Source organism: Chrysemys picta, chromosome 1, assembly GCF_011386835.1.
Source record: "Chrysemys picta bellii isolate R12L10 chromosome 1, ASM1138683v2, whole genome shotgun sequence".
Classification (NCBI taxonomy): Eukaryota; Metazoa; Chordata; order Testudines; family Emydidae; genus Chrysemys; species Chrysemys picta.
In genome coordinates, this window is record NC_088791.1 from 49,931,532 (window position 1) to 49,954,509 (window position 22,978).

The 22,978-nt window shown below is 40.2% G+C and overlaps 1 protein-coding gene across 25 annotated transcripts in view; it reads right to left on the bottom strand.

The window, feature by feature from the left end:
* Positions 1 to 22,978, bottom strand: part of FOXP2 (forkhead box P2) — a 584,095-nt gene that overhangs the window by 384,947 nt on the left and 176,170 nt on the right. For 23 of the 25 annotated variants that reach the window (XR_010590215.1, XR_010590183.1, XR_010590211.1 and 20 more), the window contains one exon: positions 19,345 to 19,428. The exons of the other annotated variants lie outside the window; for them this stretch is intronic. The gene's annotated coding sequence lies outside the window, so the exon portion shown is untranslated. The remainder of the gene's footprint in view (positions 1 to 19,344; positions 19,429 to 22,978) is intronic. 25 annotated transcript variants of the gene reach the window in all.

Consider the following 22,978-nt stretch of genomic DNA (forward strand, 5'->3'; position numbering starts at 1 on the left):
AACTCATTATAAACAAAAGAATGGTTGCATGCAATTTATACAGGAAGGATGGAGATTGTTTGAGTGATCCCTGAAGTCACAATGGCCCCACTTATGAATTACTTGAGCAGTTGATCTGACTCTGGGGCTATCGCCTATATAATCCATAACATCAATCATTAATAACTTGGCTTATTACAACCTAATGTTGTCAAATGTAGCCTATGTATGAGATTTCAATTAATTTTAAGTATATAAGATGTTCAGTGTCTGTTCTTCAGTTACACAAAGGTAGTTTGAGACAAAAAAAGGCTGACACAGGTAGTGTATTAAAGTGTATTTTAACGCAAAGTAACTAACAGATTTTCTTGTAAAATCTCAGAAAATTCATTGCATGTTCAAAGAGTAACACTCTGTAAGTTTGGGCCATCTGCTGTATTTTTCATACATAACAAAAAGGTTGAAAACCTGCCTTAAATGCAAAATGGAAGTCAACCTTAACTATTGAGATGTGACCAGTGCCTCAATAATGGAAGAAAGACAGATGATGCTATTTTGACTTAGTGACCTCCACTCATTATCGGTGTACTCCTCCTTGATACAAATACTGTCAAAGTTTCAATTATCTCTCACTGCTGCTATGGTCTAACTGATGGTTCACTTTACTCTGCCATTGCTGAAGCCTCTGCCCTTACTCTCCTAGCAAACCCACCCACCAAATTATGATACTGAGTTGATGCTGAAATTAATTAACTTTGTGATTCTCTCAATGAGGGCCTCAAACAAAGCACATATCATATTAGGCCATATTTTGGTATGCTAATTTAGTGCTGGTAGGTTGGTTCCTTAGGCAAAACAATGAAAATACCAACAGATTAGTGTTTTAGCAACACCAGCTTTCACAGATGGCACTGGTATCTATGGGCTCAATCCTGCAAGATACCGAACATTCTGGCGCAATTCAATCAAGCACTTATTCACATGCTTAAAAGCATGCATGCACTTTGCTGGATTGGGTCCGGCATATTCAGTACCTTGTAAAATCAAACCCAAGAGACAATGTGTCACCAATCAATAGCTGTTTCCAAAGGATGCCAACAGTAATTGTTTTAATAAGGTTGCAAGTGGTGACATAAGATGGCAAAAGCAGGAGATATGCATGAAGTATGTGAAAACAATAATGTTGAGTATTTTTTCTGTTAATATTATTGTCACTGAATTTGGTATTACTTGAATTACTGAATTGCAAAACAATTGCTGTAAAACCAGCACAGGAAACAAAGGAATGATATCTGAGACACTTGTACTTTACACAAGTTCATCTGACCTTGAACAATGCTGGTGCAAAGAGCCCAGCAAATTAGATTTTATATTTACTAGAATTCCATACAGTGAACATCTAAGCCTGTAAAAGTCTCCTGACGTATTTTCCAGGTTGTTCTAAAAAATAGGTAAGAATTTGCTTCCTCCAACATCAATAGGCTTCCCATGAGAATTACTGTAGCTAGGCCTGAGGAATAAGAAGCTTCAGAAACATGGCCTTTCCTTTGCAGCTCAAAAAAAAGGACAAGAGCAAGGGATCAAGGAAGCTTAGATATTGTTCATGCTTCAAATTAATCTTTGAGTAGCTGATGGGTTATAAATGACAGATGAATGAGGAAGTAGAATTTTACCTGCAAATGTTTCTGCATCACAGATACGCCAGTCAAGACAGCCGGGTTACAGCTCTTCTTCACCAGCGCCAATAAGAAGGTAAAAGTTGGAAGATGAGGTACATCTTAGTGGATATAATAGTAAACAGGGGGAAAGGATTTGAAGAAGATGATGAAGGAAAAAGAGCAGAAAAGCAATTACCTCATCTGGTAAATCAAGACAAAGCAGCATGGAGTATAAAGCAGCTAACATTTACAGGAGAAGTAATGCCTAAGATTAGTGGCTAGACCATGCAATAAATCTCTCTGAGATGATCTGGAAAATCTTTTCATGTGTGTTTAAAGAAGAAAAGGTCAAATATATGCTATTGTATGATGGCTCCTCCACACAAGATGAACATAAGTGTAATACAATACACAAGGAGCTGTATAAGTAAATACATTTGCACCCATCTTATATAGTTTGTGCAACAGAGAAAAATCTATCATGCCATCAGAAATTACTCTTACAAGTTATACATTGATAAAATGAACACACATTTACTAAACCAATAAGGAACAGACACGAACTATTGTTCCCCAAGGGTATTTTAAAAAAAAATCCTTGAAAAGTATAGTAGACAAAAAAAAGGAAAAACCATTTAAACTAACTGAAAATAAGAAAAATATGTAGAAAATATAAAAATAGGTACATTAAACAAACATTTGTACTGTATTAAGACAATCTCTTGCCATGCTATTTATGGTGTTTTATGTGACAAAGGATGATGTATGTTATAAGGAGAACAATGTTTTAACAATTAGACTCCTACAGAGCTGTATCCACAATACACTCAATATACTCAAGATATCCTTTTAAAGATAAAAACTACTGTATTATGTTTAGTGCATGTACAATACAGAGACTGAAATGGTAACAGTATAATAATTTGAATGAAGAGGTTAAAATGTTTTAATGAAAGCGTTGTTACAAGGCTTTGTATTCTTAGGAAGAAAATAAAACAATATCTCCATAAAGCTCACAAAATAAACTACATACACCATTTTATAAGAGGGATATACTTTTCCTTCTTTTCTATGAATGTTTAAAGATCTCCTTCAAGCTCTTACTAAATCTATTGATCTGTGAAACACACTGCACTCCAGGGAGGCAATTCACTTGACATTATATATCAAATGATGAGATGAATAATGATCATACCATTTGGTAATTAAACGTCTTACAAACCTTTTAACTGACTGAACGTCTAAAAGGTCAAATGAGGTCAAACTTTTTATTTTTTTTTAAACTCTTGTCTTATATTAACCATATAAAACAATCAACTATAAATATAGCTGTGATAACAATATCTGGTAATACAAATATTTAAATAACATTTTTTCCTCTCTATTATTATATAGTTTGAATACAGACAGTATCTCCTACTTTGCTTTCATCACCCACAGTCCTATTATAATCTTAATTGTTACGCTTTTGGAAAAATAGACACTTGCAGATAAGGCACAAACTCCCAGCAGTTGTGTTGGATGAAGAGAAATGAACAGCATGTATAGCAAATATAAACTGTATCACTGAATCAGGCAATTGAAGTAAAGCTACATGATGGTTACTGTGCAATGCCAGAAACATGATTTTTTAGAGAATAAATATACACCATCTGTCTCTTTAGAAATCTATTTTCAATATTTATCTTCTCTATATTTAATATTTAATATAATATAAAATATGCAGACACTAAAGAAATGTATGCTTTACTTTTTTATTTGTTCACAATGGTCTGGAATTTATTAGAGTTTTATATCTATTAACACTTAATAGCTTAGATGTTAGATACTAAACTAAACTAAAATATTTGAGGAAATATTTTCACCTGCAGTTGCAATGGGTGTGCATGAAAACCCTTGCATTTGTTCATGTAAATCATGTACTTACGCACACAATTATTTGGTTTGGATCAGCAAACTAAGAAGTCCATGTGCATTTTTAATGTGTAAATGTATTGCACCAATGACAGGTTTGTTACATTTTTACTCCCTGTTCAGGAAAGCACTTAAGCATGCACTTAAGTACCATTGCCTTCAGTATGATTTATGCCTAGGCTTATGTGCTGTCCTGAATAGGGGTGCTTTCCTGTATCAGGCCTTTATTGTCAGAAGGGATATTTTTCCTCCTCAACATAAATTATTACCAGCCTAATCACAAACAGATTCATGAATCCCAAATGTTTTAAGGATTTCTTATGAGTGTTTTGCAATGAATTCACCTAAAAGACAGAGGAATCCTGATTGACTTGTGAAGAAAATATTTGGAATCTTTGTCACACACAAATTAGGACAATGTGCCCACTGCAACCTTTATGTGAGTGGGTTTTTTGTCCTGCTAGCTGGAAAAAAAAGGGGTATTGCCTGATTAAGGGATCCCTTACGGCAGGTGGATAGAAGGGAGAAAGTTTACAGTGACGGGCAGGAAGCAGTTGGGGCAAGGTCAGGACAAGGTGACTGCACAGTCCATCCTGCTGACTGGAAGAGTGGGAAGGTATTTATACCTAGGGTTGCCAACTGTCTAATCACACAAACCCAAACATCCCTGCCCTGCTCCACCCTGCTCACTCCATCCCCCCTCCCTCTGTCGCTCTCCCCCACCCTCACTCACTTTTACAGGGCTGGAGCAGGGGATTAGGGTGTGGGAGCGGGTGCGGGGTCTGGGCTGGGGCTGAGGAGTTCAGAGTGTGGGAAGGGGCTCTGGGCTGAGCCTGGGGCAGGTGTTGGGGTGCAGGAGAGGGTGCAGGGTGCAAGCTATGGGAGGGAGTTTGGCTGTTGGAGGGGGCTCCGGGCTGGAGCAGGGGATTGGGGTACAGGAGTGGGTATGGGCTCTGGGAGGGAGTTTAGGTGCAGGAAGGGGCTCAGGGCTGGGGCAGGGGGTTGGGGTGCAGGAGGCGCTTATCTCATGCAGCTCCCAGTCGGTGGTGAGGGGACTAAGGCTACAGGTACATGCCAGCTGCTTCTGGGAGCAGCACGGGGCCAGGGCAGGCAGGGAGCCTGCCTTAGCCCCGCTGCACCGCCGGACTTTTAAATGGCCTAAAATCTCCCAGTTTGGCTTCTGTAGCCTCTGGAAGATAGAGCCTGATTCTGGGAGACTCCCAGCAAAAACAGGAGGATTGGCAACCCTATTTATAACCCATGCAGCTGTGGAGAGGTCCTCTATACAAGGATTGAGCTGGCAGCACTCACCCATTCATGCACTTGGTAAAAGGACCAGGTTCCCTTGTGATCCACTGTGGGCATTACACTAGCTGCCCCTGTTCCTTGAGAGGCTTCCCTTGCCACCAGATTGGCCAAGCTGGGATGTTGTTGTTTTTTCCACCTTCCCTACAGCTGGTCTAGGACCCAATGGGGTGGAATAGGGGGGTTAGGTTATAATGTTGTAAATTAATACATAAAGCTTGTGTCAGATGTCCAGTGCAGATACTCAGTCAGGAAGGGATATGCTTATCAGACAAAATGGATTGGAAAAGGGTTTGAAGGAAAGCATCCCTTATAGGAGCTGAGTAAAGGGAGTTAGGGGCTCCTACATCAGGATCTGTAGGGAGCCAACACCCTGCACTGAACAATTTGTTGCTGAACATTCACAGATATTATAGGTGAATATAGTTGAAGCCTAATAAAACCACATCCATGGCCCTCCTGTCTTTCTTCCAGCATGGATGGAAAATATCAGCCGAGGTGCTTGTTCAATCCATTTAAAAAAAAAGCCATTTTTCAATTCTGAAATAATTTAAAATTTCAAATTAAATTATAAACAAAAGTATATACCATATATAAGAGCTCTTATCATGGTATAAGACTCAGCGTCTCACTCTTGGTACTGCTGCCAAAACTACTTGTCTTCATTTTGAGCTTTTTGCGACCATGCCTCATATTCTAAGGTAACTGCAAACAACTGACCAATACAAGAGCCACTTAACTACTTCCTGGCAATATTGACCCACAACAATGTAACTGAGGGGTTCAGAGCTTTAAACTCACTCTGCAATTAAAGGGATCACGCAGTTTCTCAAAGGCCACCACAATTCTAATTCTGTTTTAGTAGAAGAGTCCTTTCAGTTCGAATTAGCTTGGAAACAGTACTGCATGACAGCTTTGGCTCTGCCCCCATTTAACACTGGCCAATTGCTAGCAGGATGCAGCGTTAGGAAGATATCAACTTCAGAGCTCTTTTCCGACAACACTGAGCTGAGCCACTCTGAGTTGATCCTGGGGGAAGTAAGAGGAATTCAGAGAAACAGCCTGTGCTCTGCACCTCCAGCTTAATCACATTCGCTCTGCTAGCAAGAAGTGTGGCCACAGTCCCTGACTTCCCCAATCAACCAATTTGCAGCCGCTCAAAGAGGAAGGAGTCCAGTGTGGTGGTGGGAATTGTCATGACTGCGAGGGCAGATGGATTTGCCAGCTGGGAAAGTAGAGCATCAGGATGTATGCTACTAAGAGGGATTTGTGGAAAGTTTTAGCACCTGAGCTAAGGACTGCTTGTCTATAGAGGACTGGAAAGAGGGTGGAGATACCAGCTTAATGCAGCCTTCTCCCATACCCAGAACACCAAGTCTTTCCCTCTGCTTGTCTCTGGATCCCAAACTTATACCTATTGTTTCATATTTCCCTTTGCTTGCAGCAGTTGCCTAGCACAATTCCAGTAAAGGTGCACACCTTATTTCCTTCCTTAAAAGAGGAGCATAAAGTCCAGCAGCATCAGTGCTTTTGTATAAAGTCTTCACATTGAACAGTCATATACTCTTGCACACAATTGCTTTCTGAGCACTCAAAATTTTGGTCTCCCATAATCTGGAGAGTTTTAGGATTTATTCTGAGCCAGAGAAAACAAAACTTCAAGGGACTGTTCTCTACTAGGGTCAAGAACAGACACAATTGGACCCATATTAATACTTTAAGATTGGGAACGGGTGTTCAGGGGTGCAGTGTGCCACTGATTCCAAAACTTCCCCAAAACAGGCCATTCAACTTCCCTGCTGGATACTGGAGCAGGGGACTTTGTGCCCCAGAACCAGAGACAAAGAGATAAGAGAGCAGTGTTTCCTGATGCCTGCTAGCACAGAGAGGTCAGGAGGGGATTCTTTTCTTGAATTCTTCTCATTGTCCAAGAGTGCCAGCCATTTACCTTTTCATTTCTCTCACTGGGTATTTTCTTCTGTTAAGATTGATGTTAATACTTCTGGTGGAGCCACTGAAGTTAAGAGCAAGTGCCTGAGGAGAGTGAGTGGAGGGTCAAGCTTCCATTGTTACCTGTCCCCAGTAGTAGAGGGATAAATGAGAAGACACCTTCTACAATAAGCAAGTAATCAAGTTTTGTTTTTTTGTTTCTTGGGGGAGGGAAAGGGGTAAGGGTAGGAAGTAGCTAGGGAGAGCAGAGGGGAAGAGAGGCAACTTTATGGCTTTTAAAAATTATATTTTAAAGGAATACTCTCTGTGACAGAACCACAGACATCAGATTATATGATGATGCGACTCTTCAGAAGGAAGAGGGCCAGGTACTTACTTTTTTTAAAAAAATGGATACTGATAACTGATCTCCTCCTAACTCAATCCACTCTACCCACTGCCCAAAAAAAGATAAACAGTGGAACTAACAAGATGTTTGTCACCATCACAATGTACACTCTGCTTGTGTATTCTACCTCTTTCCCGATCCTGTGTCTGTCTTGTCTATTTTGACAATGTAGCCATTTGTTGTCTCTTGTCTTATATTTAGATTGTCTTTCATTCAGTGTTTTTACAGCGCCTAGCACAATGGGGTCCTGATCCGTGACTGAGGCTCCCTAGGTACTACAGTAATACATTTAATAATAACAAGAACACCCAATTAACCTGCAAGTTTATTATTTTGTAAAAATAAACAAACTACAGCTGATATTCTATTTTGTTCTTTAAAAAGTGACATTTGTAAAAAATAAAATATGTGGCAATATATGTCATTGTTTACTTAGCTATAGTACATATAACTCAGCAGAGGGAAGCTGGCTTGACTGAATTTCTGCAAGGAGAGATATTAGCACCGACTTAATAAATTACAGAAAAAGAAAAACTCCAACCAGGAGACACTCAGGGAAAGGTAATTCATCCAATTCCCCTGTCTCACTTGAGAAGCAAAACCCATGCCACTGCACTTCCTCCATGCTTTCAGTACCTAGTGTATTGCAAAACCTTCTCCCCAGCAGCAGTTAGACTCAGAGAGGGAAAGGGGTGTCTTTTCTGAGCTCCCCAAATCTATTTCCTTCAGGTATAGTAATGAAAAATTGTCCCCCATTAGGGACAGAAATACAGTTTACAGGCTCTGATAGGATGATGATGTCTGTTGTACGAACTATCAAAATTCTCAGCCTGTGGCTTTAAATAGGAAATGAAGATCAAGTCTTGAAAAAAAAATATTTGTATAAAAGTAGAAAAAAAGCCTTTGACTGGGTTGAGAATATTTTTTAAAAAAAATTATTTACTGTAAAAATAAAATGGATTTGGCTGACTTTATGCCAAAAAATAAACATGATATATGACAACAAAGCCAAAAGCAGTTGCAAGTGGAAATATGAGAAGTAATTTCTGTCTTGAAAGGGACAAGGAAGCAAAGATGTTCACCATCTCTTCTCCACTGTGACATAGTCATAGAATCCTTATTAAGAATTAGATAAGTTCATGGAGGTTAGGTCCATCAATGGCTGTTAGCCAAGATGGTCACGGCTTAACTCCCATCCTTCAGGTCTATGTAAATCTCTGATTGACAGAAGCTGGGACTGGAGAACAAGGGATAGATCACTGGATAATTGCCCTGTTCTGTTCATTCCCTCTGAAGCATCTGGGATGGCCAATGCTGGAAGACAGGATACTGGGATAATGGACCATTGGCCTGACCCAGTTTGGCCATTCTTACATTCTTATGTCTACTCTTTAAGAAAATTTCTGGACATTAGAGGCATACTGACATAGGATAATAAACTACTGATCATGTGTATTATACCTTCCTATCCAACCATTATCCTCCGATACATGTACCCACAATCTGACCAAAATAATAAAGAAGTTCAGCACCATGTCAAGCTGAATATTCAACTTCAGAAATATAAGAATTCTCATATGCATTTCAGCAAAGTTTATATCAACTGTTCACTCAATTTCCCCCTTTAAATGTACTAAAAATGAGCTGAATTATCAGTCCATTTAACACCTACCATATTTAGCTGTTAAATATTCCCCTGATGCTCTCCAAAAATGAGGAAAAAAACTAATGAATGTCAGCAACTCTATCTTAGCAAGAGAGAACCTATACATATTGTAAAAGTGTTTTGTTTCCTGGGTTACATTATCTCCTTTGTACGGTCTCAGGTTTTGGGACCAAGTTATTCTTGAAAATCAACTAACTGCTGTCCAAATTCAAGCAGGGCAGAAAACTGAAGTATGACAGAAAGATACCTTTACTTGTGGCTAAGCACCCCAAGACAGAAAGGTTATTAGAAAGACACGCTACTTTCTTAATGTAATGTACATAAGAACAGCCATACTGGGTCAGACCAAAGGTCAATTTAGCCCAATATCCTGTCTTCCGACAGTGGCCAATGCCAGGTGCCCCAGACCGAATGAACAGAACAGGTAATCCCCTGGAGTCCGGTGGCACCTTAAAGACTAACAGATTTATTTGGGCATAAGTTTTCGTGGGTAAAAAAAACACATCTTCAGATGCATGGAGTGAAAATTACCATCTGAAGAAGTGTTTTTTTACCCACAAAAGCTTATGCCCAAATAAATCTGTTAGTCTTTAAGGTGCCACCAGACTCCTTGTTGTTTTTGTGGATACAGACTAACACGGCTACCCCCTAATACTTGACATCTATTCCCATAAACTTCCAATGAGTAAACAAGGATAAGGTCCTAATCCTATCACTGATTCACTGAGGTTCCATGCAGGTCAGGGACGGTGCAAGGATATTTCGCGCCCTAGGCGAAACTTCCACCTTGTGCCCCCCCCTCCGGCCTGGGGAGCCAGGGCTATCCCTAGCTATTTTGGTCCCTATGCAGCCCCCTGCCCCCCGCGGGGGAGCTGTGTGGGGCCCTGCCCCAGGCCTCCACGGCGGGGGGGGGGGGCGGGCGGGGGCTGGCCACTTCCTACGGGAAGTGGAGTGACCCGGCTCCAGCCTGCTCCACTCCCCTGGCTCCCAGCCGCGCCGCCAGCAAGTGCGGGGGGGCGGCGGTTCCCCCCTCCCCCTAAGCCTGGGAGCCAGGGAAGCCGAGCAGGCTGGGGCTGGGTCACTCCACTTCCCGCAGGAAGTAGCCAGCCCCCCGTCCCTTACGGAGGCCTGGAGCCCCAGCCTGATCTGCTCCCCTGGCTCCCAGGCTTCGGGTGGAGGGGGGAACCGCCCTCCCGCACTTGCCGGCGGCACGGCTGGGAGCCAGGGGAGCAGACCAGGCTGGGCCTAGGTCGCTCCACTTACCATGCGGTGACTGCAGGTCGGGCCTGGCTGCAGACTTCAGGGGAGTGGGGGTGGGGGTGGGGCGGAGCAGGGGCGGGAAGAGGCGGGGTTGGGGCGGAGCAGGGGCCATGGGGAAGAGCCGGGGAGTCCCCCCGTGGCAGCTCCCAGCTCTGAGGCGCCCCTCCTGTGACAGCTCCCCCCCTCCGCCCGGGCAGCCCCCCCTGCGGCAGCTCCCTGCCCCAGCTCACCTCTGCTCCGCCTTCTCCCCTGAGCATGCCGGCGCTGCTCCACTTCTCCCGCCTCCCAGGCTTGCCACGCCAATCAGCTGTTTGGCGAGGCAAGCCTGGGAGGGGAGGAGAATTAGAGCAGGGGCGGCATGCTCAGGGAGAAGGAGCAGAGGTGAGCTGGGGTGGGGAGCGGTTCCCCTGCACGCCCCCCCCATTAATTGCTGCAGGCAGCCCTGCCCCAGCTCATCTTCACTCCACCACCTCCCCTGAGCGGGCTTTTTGGTGCCCCCAACCACTTGGCGCCCCCAACCACTTGGCGCCCTAGTGCTTGCACCAGCCCTGATGCAGGTATAGCATTTCACCCATACACTGTGAACTGCAGGATCAAAGCAACATAATGCACAGATACAGCATCTTCTCCTTCTCTGAATGGCTTGGACTCAAATAAAGGGCTTCCTTAATCCTTCCTCTCCTAGGTCCTTGAAATATTGAACGTGTAACTTTTAAATTGTTCATTAGATTGGTGTACTGGGATACGGAGCTTTTCACCTGTAAATCACCAGTTCCAATCCAGTTTGGTTGGTAGTGACTGAAAGCTATTACCATCAGATAGTTGTTTTGTAGCCAATATCACAGCAGAACTGCTGTGGAAGCATCGAGCATTTGGCCAGACACCTATTGTCACCATCATGACAGAAGCAACAGAGAGGCAAGATAGCTCTTCTCAGAGATTAGCTGATGCAAGGGACAGGGTTATAGGTGGAGATGACTGGAATTTCTTCTCAAAAGTATGACACAAGAGGAGGAAAAATTGACAGCACTGTTCAAATTTTTCTACCAGCTTTAGTCACAGTGGTGATGTTGAAATCCTCCACTGGTTCTCTAGAAAGACGGTGTGACCTATACCGTCCCTGCCACTGATCACTCCAGCGGAACCTCACTATTAGGTACATCAGTTAACAGTAAAACTGGAAATCTCTTCTCAGTGTTTATTTCCAATTTACCAACTCTCAACTGTATGTTATTTTCAAATAACTCATTCATAACTGCAATTCTTCAAAATTAGCCAAGATTACATTGTCATTGAGTACCACCCACAGTTTCTGGTTACGAAACATTTGAATTTTCTGTTCAAAAGTATAATTTATTCAGATGATCGTCTAACTCAAAATAAGTTAATTAGATTTTGTTAAAGTTTAAAAAAAATCAAAGAAAACTGAGCAGAGAACAAGCATTACAAATGTCAGTTCAAAAAGACTTTTTTTTCAATATTATTAATGTTTGAAAATAAGGGTTTAGAATGCAATTATCTTCACTTTTTCAAAAAAATAAGTTTTATTTAATTTATTATATTACACTATTTAGTGTCTGGATTTTATATAACTCATCATATTAAACTAACCACAATATATCCTGGCCACCCCTCTCTCTGCTGGAGTCCAATTATCTCCAGTGAAATCACCAGTGCAAGCAAAGTGACCAAGATTCAATGCCATCCAGATAAAGATTAGGAATACTCAATATTAAAGCTCATGTGCCATCACTCTTTCACTATTATGTGTTGGTTTATTTCTAAGACTAACTGGGGCATATTATAAAAGCTTATCCACATCATATCTTTACCCAAGAGAAATTCTGTGAGTGCATTTGTTTATTCTTGACTGTACATTGTCTGTAACAATAGCTATTATCAATTTTTCTTTTACTGTACTGCATTACACAGTTTTAAAAAATACTAGAATCCCTTTATAGCTGTTTATTTGTAATAGTCACAAACTGCATTACTGTTTAATTAAATCCATAAAAAAAGTTTTATATAAAATACACCACTTAGCACTATCCCACAGAATCAGTTTCCCAAAGAATGCGTTTACTGTTATTTAAACTTGAAGACTGTACAGTGTACTGTAAAAATATGTTCTTTTTATTAAATTCTAAAAAGCTAGTGATCTACACACTAAGTCTTACAAGCGCAATAAGAAAAAATTCAGCACAATACATCTTTGTGTTACAAAAAAGAAAGAAAAATAAAGCATCTCTTAAGAAAAGTAATATTTGAAACAAAATACAAATTCAATTGGAGACTATGCTAAATGTTTTCAACTATTACAATTTTTGATAAAAAACATTAATATTTTAAGATCAAACACAGCAGACCCTTTTTCCTGGTACATTGTGCATAAAAAAGCATTCCCGTCTGCTTCAACGCTTTGTCTTTTTCATGGGCTTAAACCTGTCAAATTATTCCATTTGATTTCAGAGAATTCTCATATGGCAATCTATTTTATTTACTTTATCTTCAATAAAATGGTTCAGTGAGCATTAGCAACTATGAGACACAAGTTTCAATCAGTCGTCTGGCGAAGGCGTCAATCTACATTAGACCTACTGTGCTGTGAGTTGCAGCTAGAAAGCTGGAGTAAGACAGGGCAACAGTGAATGAGTGAGCAAGGCCTAATAAAGCAGCAATGAAGAGAAAGAAAATTCTCCCTAGACACTACAATACACTGCTTATACAATACGGGTGCCTAGTTCAACACACCAGTAGCTTTTTAATATAGCTGACAGCTAAAAAGGGGCTCCAGACTCTAACTTTATTTTACATGACAACTACAGTAATAGCCCTCTGTTCTCAAGCAAGCAACATTTAAAAACCTGTATTCCAGTCAGTTAAAAATTATGAATTTGTGTCAAACACAGCAAGGAACTCTAAAAACATTTAAGAATTTAAGATATATATCATCTCTTCCATAACAGTTTTATACAATTACTGGGACAACCGCATTTTTCAACATGCTTTCCCCTACAGATTTCTATGACATTTTAAATATAGCTATCGGATTAGATATAAACCACAAAATAATCAGTGTGTTTGAGCAACAACTCATTTCTGAAGATATCATTAAGGACTAATTCTAAAAATTGTAGGACATCACTCCTAGATGCCATGAAAATGTCTCCCAGAGCACAAACTTTGTAATAAGTGATGCAAGTTCATATTTGATATGGGCTGTAAAAAGCAGATTATTGTAATAGTGCTCTTTCCAGCAAATCAGACCATTAAGAATGTACTTAATGTTCAGATGAATTGAAAAGCAGGCCAGTTAAAATCCATATTTTGCTACTTTGTATAATCATAGCAAAAATTTACTACCTAGTAGTTCCAGGCCACAAATTTGATTTTATAAATGTAAACTACTTTTGATTTTGACAAAAGAAAGTTGCCTTCGCTTTAAGATTCCATTAAAAATGTTTCAATAAGTTCCTAAAATATCAGTAATTTGCAGCTGACTACTATTATCTTGCACAGATAATTCAAAATGTTACAATAAACGGGTCCCTCTTTTATCTAAAAAAAGATTCTAACAAAAAGTAAAGTATTGTTTTTATGTTTCTATTCTTGCTCGGTAGCAATTAGAGTTTAGCTGCAGCCCACCCAATTATTTTTGGGGAAAGAAGTCCAACATTTTTCTTTTAGCATTATCCCTATTCCCCTCCCCTCCGATTATGCTGTTATCACAGCAATCACATTCTGGCCAGGAATGTGGAATGTGTAGCATCCTTTGAGGATATAGTTAATGCCACTCCATAAACCAGCTGGCAGAGTTGTTCATAATCCCCTGAAGACCAAATGCTTCACACCTCTGTAATGCACCTGATCGCCAACAAATCATGAGTCCTTGCATAGCTTCCAAGTCCATTGCAAGGGAACTACAAGTGATGTTCCTTCACCCCGGACATGCCAATATAATACTCAAAAAGAAGAACAGGAGGACTTGTGGCACCTTAGAGACTAACAAATTTATTAGTCTCTAAGGTGCCACAAGTCCTCCTGTTCTTCTTTTTGCGGATACAGACTAACACGGCTGCTACTCTGAAACCTTTCAATATAATACTGTTTATGCTGAAAATGTAGAGACAGATAGTACTTGGTAAGTGAAGAGATTGGCGATTGGCGGCGGCAATTGGAAAAAAAAAAAAGCCGCGATCGGTGGGAGTGAGAGACCTGCCGCCCCTCTCCCTTGGCTGCCCCAAGCACCTGCTTGTTAAGCTGGTTCCTGGAGCTGGCTCTCTGCACTGCAATAGGAAATACTCCAATTTAGAAAGTTCCTTAAGTCTTTTTCTCAAAGCACCTTTTCAACTTAGAAGATAATGATGCAGCTGGACCCCAAAGGTTACTCCTGTTAAAACCAAAAGAAAGACTCACAAGAGGGATGGCACATTTAGACAAGCTGGATCAGCTCCCAAGTCACTGCAAGTACCTGCTGCCATAACATTATATGCCACTCAATAGGTCATTCACCCCAAAAAAGGGCATTACAACTCTGAATGGAGAGGCTATTCATGGAGGAAAACGCAGTTCCTAAAGCAAAGGGTCCCTTCTGGGTTGGTTTTCAATTACAGCATAAACTGGCATGAAAAAAATACACTGATACAGTGAGGCACGTTAAAAGGACAAACAAAAAGATATGGGACATGTCCCAAAGAGCTTACAATCAAAATTCAAGTGCAAGACGGTAAAGTTGGGGTAACAAAGAGAGATAGTGGGATAAGGTTGAAGAAAGATTACAACGAGATGGTGATTATTCGTTTAAAGCATGTGCACATCTTGGTGGGTCAATTAACCCCTTTTGTAAATAAATCATTATTATTGCCTCAATTCTAATGAGAACTGTGTAAAAAGGAAGCTTGAAGGAGGGATTTGAATGAAGTGACTTTTTGCATCAGAATTGGAAGGGAATCCCGTAAGCAAGAAACGGTGTGCAACAAAAGACAAATAGATCATTCCTGATGCAAACTCAGAATCTCATGCACACCAATGTTAGACATTCTACAGTATGCAACACTGTGCAATGCACCCATAAGCATTTTTGTGCAAAGGGAAGCCAGAGCTTGAAAACTAAGCTTTCAACTGTCGCAGTTCTAAAGAAAGAAGTATTTTCCTTTGGGATGAAGAGAGAAAATTGTGTAGCCACCCTTGTTTTTAAATCCAGTCTGAAAACTGAAAGCATTTTTTCCAATTTTCCCCATTTTTGTCTAAATGTCAAATTTTTCCAACCAGATATGCTGTTTTTCAGTTAAGTGGTTTGTTCTAAGGCAGGCACTACAAGTAAAATTAAAATTTACCCCTAAGTAGGATGTCCTTCTGACGTTCATCTATTCTATCAGTACAAAGAAACTGTGTTCTGTTCCTTAGACACTCCAGAAAGGTAAATGAGGTATGGAAGAACTTGCATTCAAAATTTACCATTCTTTCCTTTTTGAAAAACCAGCTTAGGCCCTCCCACGTTACTGCAAGAAATAAAAAACCTATTACTAGAAAAGCCAAATACATTTTGGCTTTCTGTACATAAAACAATTTTGTATAGATTGTATTTAACTGCAAGTTATGGGCAAAAACAGACTGGCCTCTATTGGAAAGGAAACAGAATAATAGTTACTTTCATCCATCTGTGGTAGGACTGCCTTAAAGTCCAGACATTTTGGAATTTAACAAAATTATATTGCCAAACTATTATAGGTACACAAGTCAGTATTATTGCTTTTCTGGCATTACTTGGTGCAGAACATGGTACATCTCCAGAAAAACTGCCTTTTTTGTTGTTGTTTTTTGGCTGAAATTGCTGTTTTTGGCTGACCAGATTGTAATTGCAGCATGCCAGTGTAACAAATAAATTCCTACCATAAGCAAACAGTTCTCCAGAATATGGGACATTAACTATGGAGAAATTGACTAATATGCCTCTCACAAAGACACGGGGTTGGTAAATATAGAGAATTTTCCATCATCGCTTAGAAAGTACAGTGTTTGATCTGCTTTGTGTCCTAAACTTTTCTGCACTGGATAGCATAGACGGTAGCTTGAAGAAAAAAAGAACAAAACAAAAAAAACCCACAAAACCATCTTGTACATGCAGGACTACTTTTAAATATGTAACATATGTAGATTCCATATTTCTGTGCCATACCCCAATCCTATGACGATGTTCATTATAAAGTGATGCACACTGTGTCCTGATCGACCTGACTGTTAAAGCTGCAATTAAAATAAAGCTTCATTTCTTGTACCATTTACCATGGGTGATACTACCATATTTGCTTAGTCCTTTAGGCTTCAGCCCAGTACTTTATACCATTGGGCATTGCTTACCTGAATCAACAGGATGGGGACAGAGGGAAAGAAAGGAATTTCTCCTCCTTACCAGCCAATGGGTGAAGAGAGCAACAATGGCAGCACTGTCCCATTTTAGCCATCACTATGGAGACCAGCAGCACCAATATGACTGACTAGCTGATCTTCAAAAGAGGCAGATTCTAGCACTAAAAGGAGGGGGCAGGGCTATGATGGTGACATCACTTGCTGCTGCCCCCAATTGGACGAGTGTCATGTGACCAGATATGGTGTTCCATTGGCCACCTACTCACTATAGTCACCATAAGACCAAGACCAAAGCAGAGATCCTATCTTTTACCTCCTTCCTGTGCTCCTAAAGATTTTCCCCACCCACCTGCCCTCTCATTCATCAAAGCAGGATTCAGGATGTCTGTTTTATTCATCACAGATTCAGATTGGGTCATTGTACAAACTGCAAGGTGGAGGTGATGGTGTAAGTAGGGGGTGGGGAACGTTGATGCCGTGGATCCCGTTACTGAGTTTAATGGTGTGTATTTGTATCAGGTTCTTGATTATTATGTTTGCTTCAGTTTGTTCATGAGCTTCTAGTCAGTTTTTCACCCCATTCCTGTAATCATGTCATTACAGTTTCTAGGTTTGCCAGATGAGGGTGGCCATTAGTAGTTACAAAGGAATCAATGAATGAGCCAATTAGCATAGGGGGATGAATCCAAAAGCTCCCAAAACTGGTGAGTTTGGGAACAAGAGAGGAAGGATTGTCCAGTGGTTAGGGCACTAGCCTAGGACTTGGCGAACCTGATTTCAAGTCCCTGATCTGCCTCAGACTTCCCGTGTGACCTTGGACAAGTCACTTAAGTCTCTCTATGCCTCAGTGCCCTGCCTATAAAATTGAATGAATAGCACTTCCCTACCTTACAGGGGTGTTGAGAGGATACATATATATTAAATAGAGTGTGAGGTGCACTGATACTAAGTGCCACAGATAGAAGGAACAGGATATCACTCCTCCCACAGATTTCAAAAGAACCAAATCACCACTGAAAAGTGAGGTGTGTGCTTGCATATATAAGTTGAGCATGCCTAATACTAGTGTATATATGCTACTGGGCCTATTTCCTTTAATGGTGCCTTGGCAAGGTGTGCCAGGGTGAGACCAAGAGGTCCAATGGGGAAGGAGTTAGAGAAGGTCCTATTGGAGTCAAATTGTAAGGGCTCCTTTCTGTCAGGCACCAGTTGCTGTTATGTTTGGTATCTATACATAAATTTGTTGGTCAACTAGTAGAATTACCGTGTATGTGTCTTCCTTTCACTGTGTCTACAGCAATACATATGCAATTGAAACACAGAATGTCTTAAAATAATTCCTTGTGGCAGTTCCAGACATAGGTAATTCTAAAAGAAACATGGAGGTTTCGTAATCTATCATTTGCATACCAATTTCCTCTGAATGCTTTTCCAGATCTACCTATCTTAGGGTCCTTATCTGGCCACCATTACTATAGTACTGAAGTGCCTCACAATCTTTAATGTATATACCCTTCCAGGACTCTTCTGAGGCAGGGAAGTACTATTATACCCATTTTACAAGTGGTGAACTGAAGCACACAGAGACCAAGGGACAGATTTTAAAGGTAGTTAGATACCTGAAGATGCAGATAAGCACTTTCAAAAATTCCAATAGGCACTTAGGTACCTAACATGCAATGATAATCCCACTAGGCACCTACCTGAATATTTCAGGCCCCTAAAATGTCTTAGAAACTGTCCCTAAGTGATTTGATCTATAGCTAACCATGGAATTGAATGTGGGTCTCCTAAGCCACCAGGCTAGTGCTCTAACTTTTGGACCCTTTGTCTGAGGCAGCTTGAGAGCACTAGTACACGGAGTACACAGAGTACACAAATCTCGCAATCAGAACATGTGAACTCATGGCCCTTGAGTTCAAGGAGTAGTGTCTGTTCCCAAATGAATATAGGGCATAGGTATTTCAAGAAAGCGGTGGTGTCCAAGCACAGGGATTCATTGTATTCACATACTAAAAATGTTTTAAAATATATATATTAGTATAAAAGATTTTTCTGACCAAGACAGTTTAATTATCTTGTTGCTCAAGCAGCTGGTGTCATGAAGCCAGACACTGAAACTCCACTTTAACCTCTCAATACCCAAGAGTATGCAATCAAACTTTAAAAGACAAAATAATTGTCTTCAATTATGAATGTATCATTTTGTTGGGATTTAGTGCACTCTAAACATTCTTTATTTAAAACAAAACTAAACCAATTGTACAATTCCACAAGTGTTGCTATACAAGGACTCATAGTAAATGCCATGTGTAATCAAAGCATTTCATATAAAATAATATATTGCATCTTGACAGAAATATCATAGAAATATGAAAGAATAATTTTCTTTTTCAGCTTCTTCCACAAAAGCTATAGGACAAATGTGCCAGCTTTTATAACTGAAGCATCACTGTGGTTATTACTGCCAAAAAATCATTAGTGATTCTTAATTTCTCTTAACCACATTCAACTCTTCTTCAATCTTCCAAATGAATTGCTGAAAGATTTACATTTTGCAACTGAGGTTTGTGGGAGAGGCTGAAAAATGAGAAAAAGGAGAGGGCAATGGGTTATGAAGAGTGGGAAAGAGGGAGTCCATCCTTCCCTTACTGCCACACTTTACAACTCTTCTTGCTCTACAGTCTACTCTACAGAGATGTATTACTTGAAAGTAGTAATACATCTCTGTGAATAATAGTAAGCAGCACAGGGTCAGCTGAACAAGGATTGGTAAACCAGGGACAGTGGTGGTGGTGGTGGTGGTGGGGAAGCTACAAGCATTTACAGATTTTCAGTGCTTGAACTGTACTCACCTCCTTCTTCCAGGCCTTAAAAAGATTTCCTTATTTCAACCTTGAACTGGAGTGGTGTCTGAGATCAATTCCAGCATCACTGGCCTGATAAAACAAAAGAAAACTATTTGTAGCTAATATTTATTTATTTATTATAAGCAAAATGCCCCGATTTACTTTATCACATTCCGTAACTAGTTCCAGATTTCCATATGGTGATTAGTAAGAGGGTTGGGTAGGAAAGTGATGGGGGGTATTGTTTTCTGTTCTTCAGTTTGATAAAACAGTATTGTATCAAAGGCTGTACAGATTAAATGGCATGGTTCCCCTCCTCACACCACTATACACGAAGAGTAACTCCATTCTAGTCAGTATATTGACAGCAGTTTTTAAAAGCATGTAAAAAGCCCAATCTCTCTACCTTATCTTGTGCACCTTATCCCATACATGCTAGTATATCTGGACAGTCAGAGCACATCACTAACCAGAGCTTCCACAAGGAGGAAACTTCCTAAATCAAGCTCCACCATCCTTGATTGTCAATGGTGATTTAGACTTACTGACAGGTTTCAGAGTAGCAGCCGTGTTAGTCTGTATTTGTTAGTCTCTAAGGTGCCACAAGTACTCCTGTTCTTTAGACTTACTGTTCTCCTTCCATTTAAAAGAAAGCTCCGTTCACCTGGATTTTTTAAACCACCCCTTGTAATAGGATAACTTGGCAGTAAAGGGAATCAAGATTCAGCTCTAGCTGTAACCTGAGTCTAGAGGGTACAGCCTATATCAACAAGGCATGCTGGGAACAGGGGAGCAAGATATAAAAGGTCCTGTCACCAAGAGTAGAGAGAAAGATCTGGCAGAGCAGTATTTGGGAGACTCTACAAGGGAACAGATGAAGGAGGACAGCAGAGTAAAGTGAAGAAGGAAGACATCATTCCCTAAGGAAAGCACACAGATCCTCAGCTGATTTAACTGATGTGACTCCCTTGAAGTCGATGGAGCTATGCTGCATTATATCAACTGAAGATCTGGCCTACATATAGCATAATCTTGGCCTGCTTGCTCCTGAGACTCTTACCAGTATAAGTTATGGCTAGTTAAAAAAAAGGGGGTCAGGGGAGAAGGGCAGGGGACAAAAAACTAAAAATGAAGAAGCTAAGTTTGCATTTGTTATAGTTACATCTGTAAGAAGTGCTCATCCAAGACCTGAGGACCGTACTATCACTACAATAGATATCATAAAAATATCTGAAAAATCTTTTTAAAAGACCTTCACACTCTTTTAAACAAATAGGTCCCACATCCATTTCAAAACCTGACAAACTGTAACTGAAAAACAATAAAAACTGTTCTTAATTTAAAAATATTTTATTACTTTTTATTACAGCTTTTCCAGATATTGAAATCAGGATGTAAAAATCATAATGTTTCTTGTTTTTGTTTCAAAGCCTCATTTGGTATCAGCTTTTTGTGTGTGTACTCAAAACTATGACAGTCATGGACCTGAATGATTCTAGTAGTTTCAGTTAAGCAACAAATCTATTGTATCCTCCTTCTGATTGAGCCAGCACATTCTATTCCTTAGTAGGTGGCAGGTATATCCTTAATCTGATTGTTTACTTATTAGAAGTTGCCAGTACTTATAAGGATATTATTTGTTCCATTCTTTGAGGGGTTGGAATTCATTTTGGCTCTACTTCCATATGAATTCTCCTTACAGCTTTCAAATGCAATTCACAAAAAGCTGCCAATGATTTAAAAGTACTTTTGCATAAAGTTACAGAGGCCTAATATGGCAACCTTTCTTCACACAAGTTGTCCCCAGGCAAGTAAGCAGTTCCACTGAAATCTATAGAATTGAGAGCCACTCACTTGAGTAAGAACTATTAATGTAAGTGATCCCAGAGTACCATTCATCTTTTACTTGTCACTTATGACCACAAAAAGTTGGGTAATTTTAAGAAACATATATAGTGTCATGGGAAGGAAAAATAATCTGCATAAATCAATACTTGGAGGTAGTAGAGAAATCAGAACAGAATTCTAATTAAATTCTTGTTAAATACAGACGATAAACCTTATCAGCTAAGATGTATAACAGTTAAGTTTGTCAACATAGCAAAGACAGACTTAGCTCTGATCCAACAGCTTGTTTCACATAGCTTCTCTCTTCTGACACCTTTACTCACATTGGGCAGTACATTGCTACATGAGTAGACCCATTAAAAAAAAATAAAGAACTTCTTGTGGAATAAGATACTATTCAACATGAGCAAGAGTGGCAGGATTTGGATCTCAATTATGTTAACTGTTAGGGTTTTTGCAGAAGCTATTAGATAATTCAAAATTAAAGCCAAATCCCAATATCTAGGAACAATATAACATCTCTTTAATGAACAAATATGATGCCTATCTGTTGTAGGAATTGTTGCCTGTGCTCTTGTCTGTTTGTTGTCTCTGATCTTAGATTGTAAATTCTTCAGGGTAGAATTCTTTGTTTCTGTTATATGATCTGTGCCTAGTTAAAGTGTCTAGGTGTTGCTATAATAAAATAAAATAATAATATTAGATGCATGTGTTCTATCCCATAATCATTATGGTATTATTTCGGCATGTGCCCGCACAAATGAATTCCAGTAGTAGTCACTGAAGCAGCTCCATTCCTTTGTTTGGGAGAGTTCACTAAAGGGCAGCAGCGGGCAATTGCTTCTTTACCTCAAGAACTCTCCTGTCCGGTCAGCAAAGGTGAGCTCTTTTGCTGTATAAAGGGCCAGATTGCATATCCTCACTCCCACTGGTGAGCGGATATGTGAACAAGTAATCTGATTGATATCACTGGGGCTATTTGCATAAGTAACTACTTACCCATGGCAACAAAGGGTTCTCAATCTGGCTCAAAGTTTGCAAATGTCTTAGGTGTGGATGCAAACCATGTTTCCCTATGTTTCATTATAAATGTGTTTGAAAACATATTCTAACATGGCTCAAGCCCTACTACACAAGATGATTTGAAACTCCGACTATTGTTAAGGAGACATACAGGTATATAGGGCAAGATCCTTAGCTGGAGTAAATCAATCTACTGGCACTAGAAAAGGTTCAGAAAAGGGCAACTAAAATGATTAAGGGTTTGGAACGGGTCCCATATGAGGAGAGATTAAAGAGGCTAGGACTCTTCAGCTTGGAAAAGCAGAGACTAAGGGGGGATATGATAGAGGTATATAAAATCATGAGTGATGTGGAGAAAGTGGATAAGGAAAAGTTATTTACTCATTCCCATAATACAAGAACTAGGGGTCATCAAATGAAATTAATAGGCAGCAGGTTTAAAACAAATACAAGGAAGTTCTTCTTCATGCAGCGCACAGTCAACTTGTGGAACTCCTTACCTGAGAAGGTTGTGAAGGCTAGGACTATAACAGAGTTTAAAAGAGAACTGGATAAATTCATGGTGGTTAAGTCCATTAATGGCTATTAGCCAGGACGGGTAAGGAATGGTGTCCCTAGCCTCTGTCTGTCAGAGGATGGAGATGGAAGGCAGGAGAGAGATCACTTGATCATTGCCTGTTAGGTTCACTCCCTCTGGGGCACCTGGCATTGGCCACTGTCAGTAGACAGGATACTGGGCTAGATGGACCTTTGGTCTGACCCGGTACGG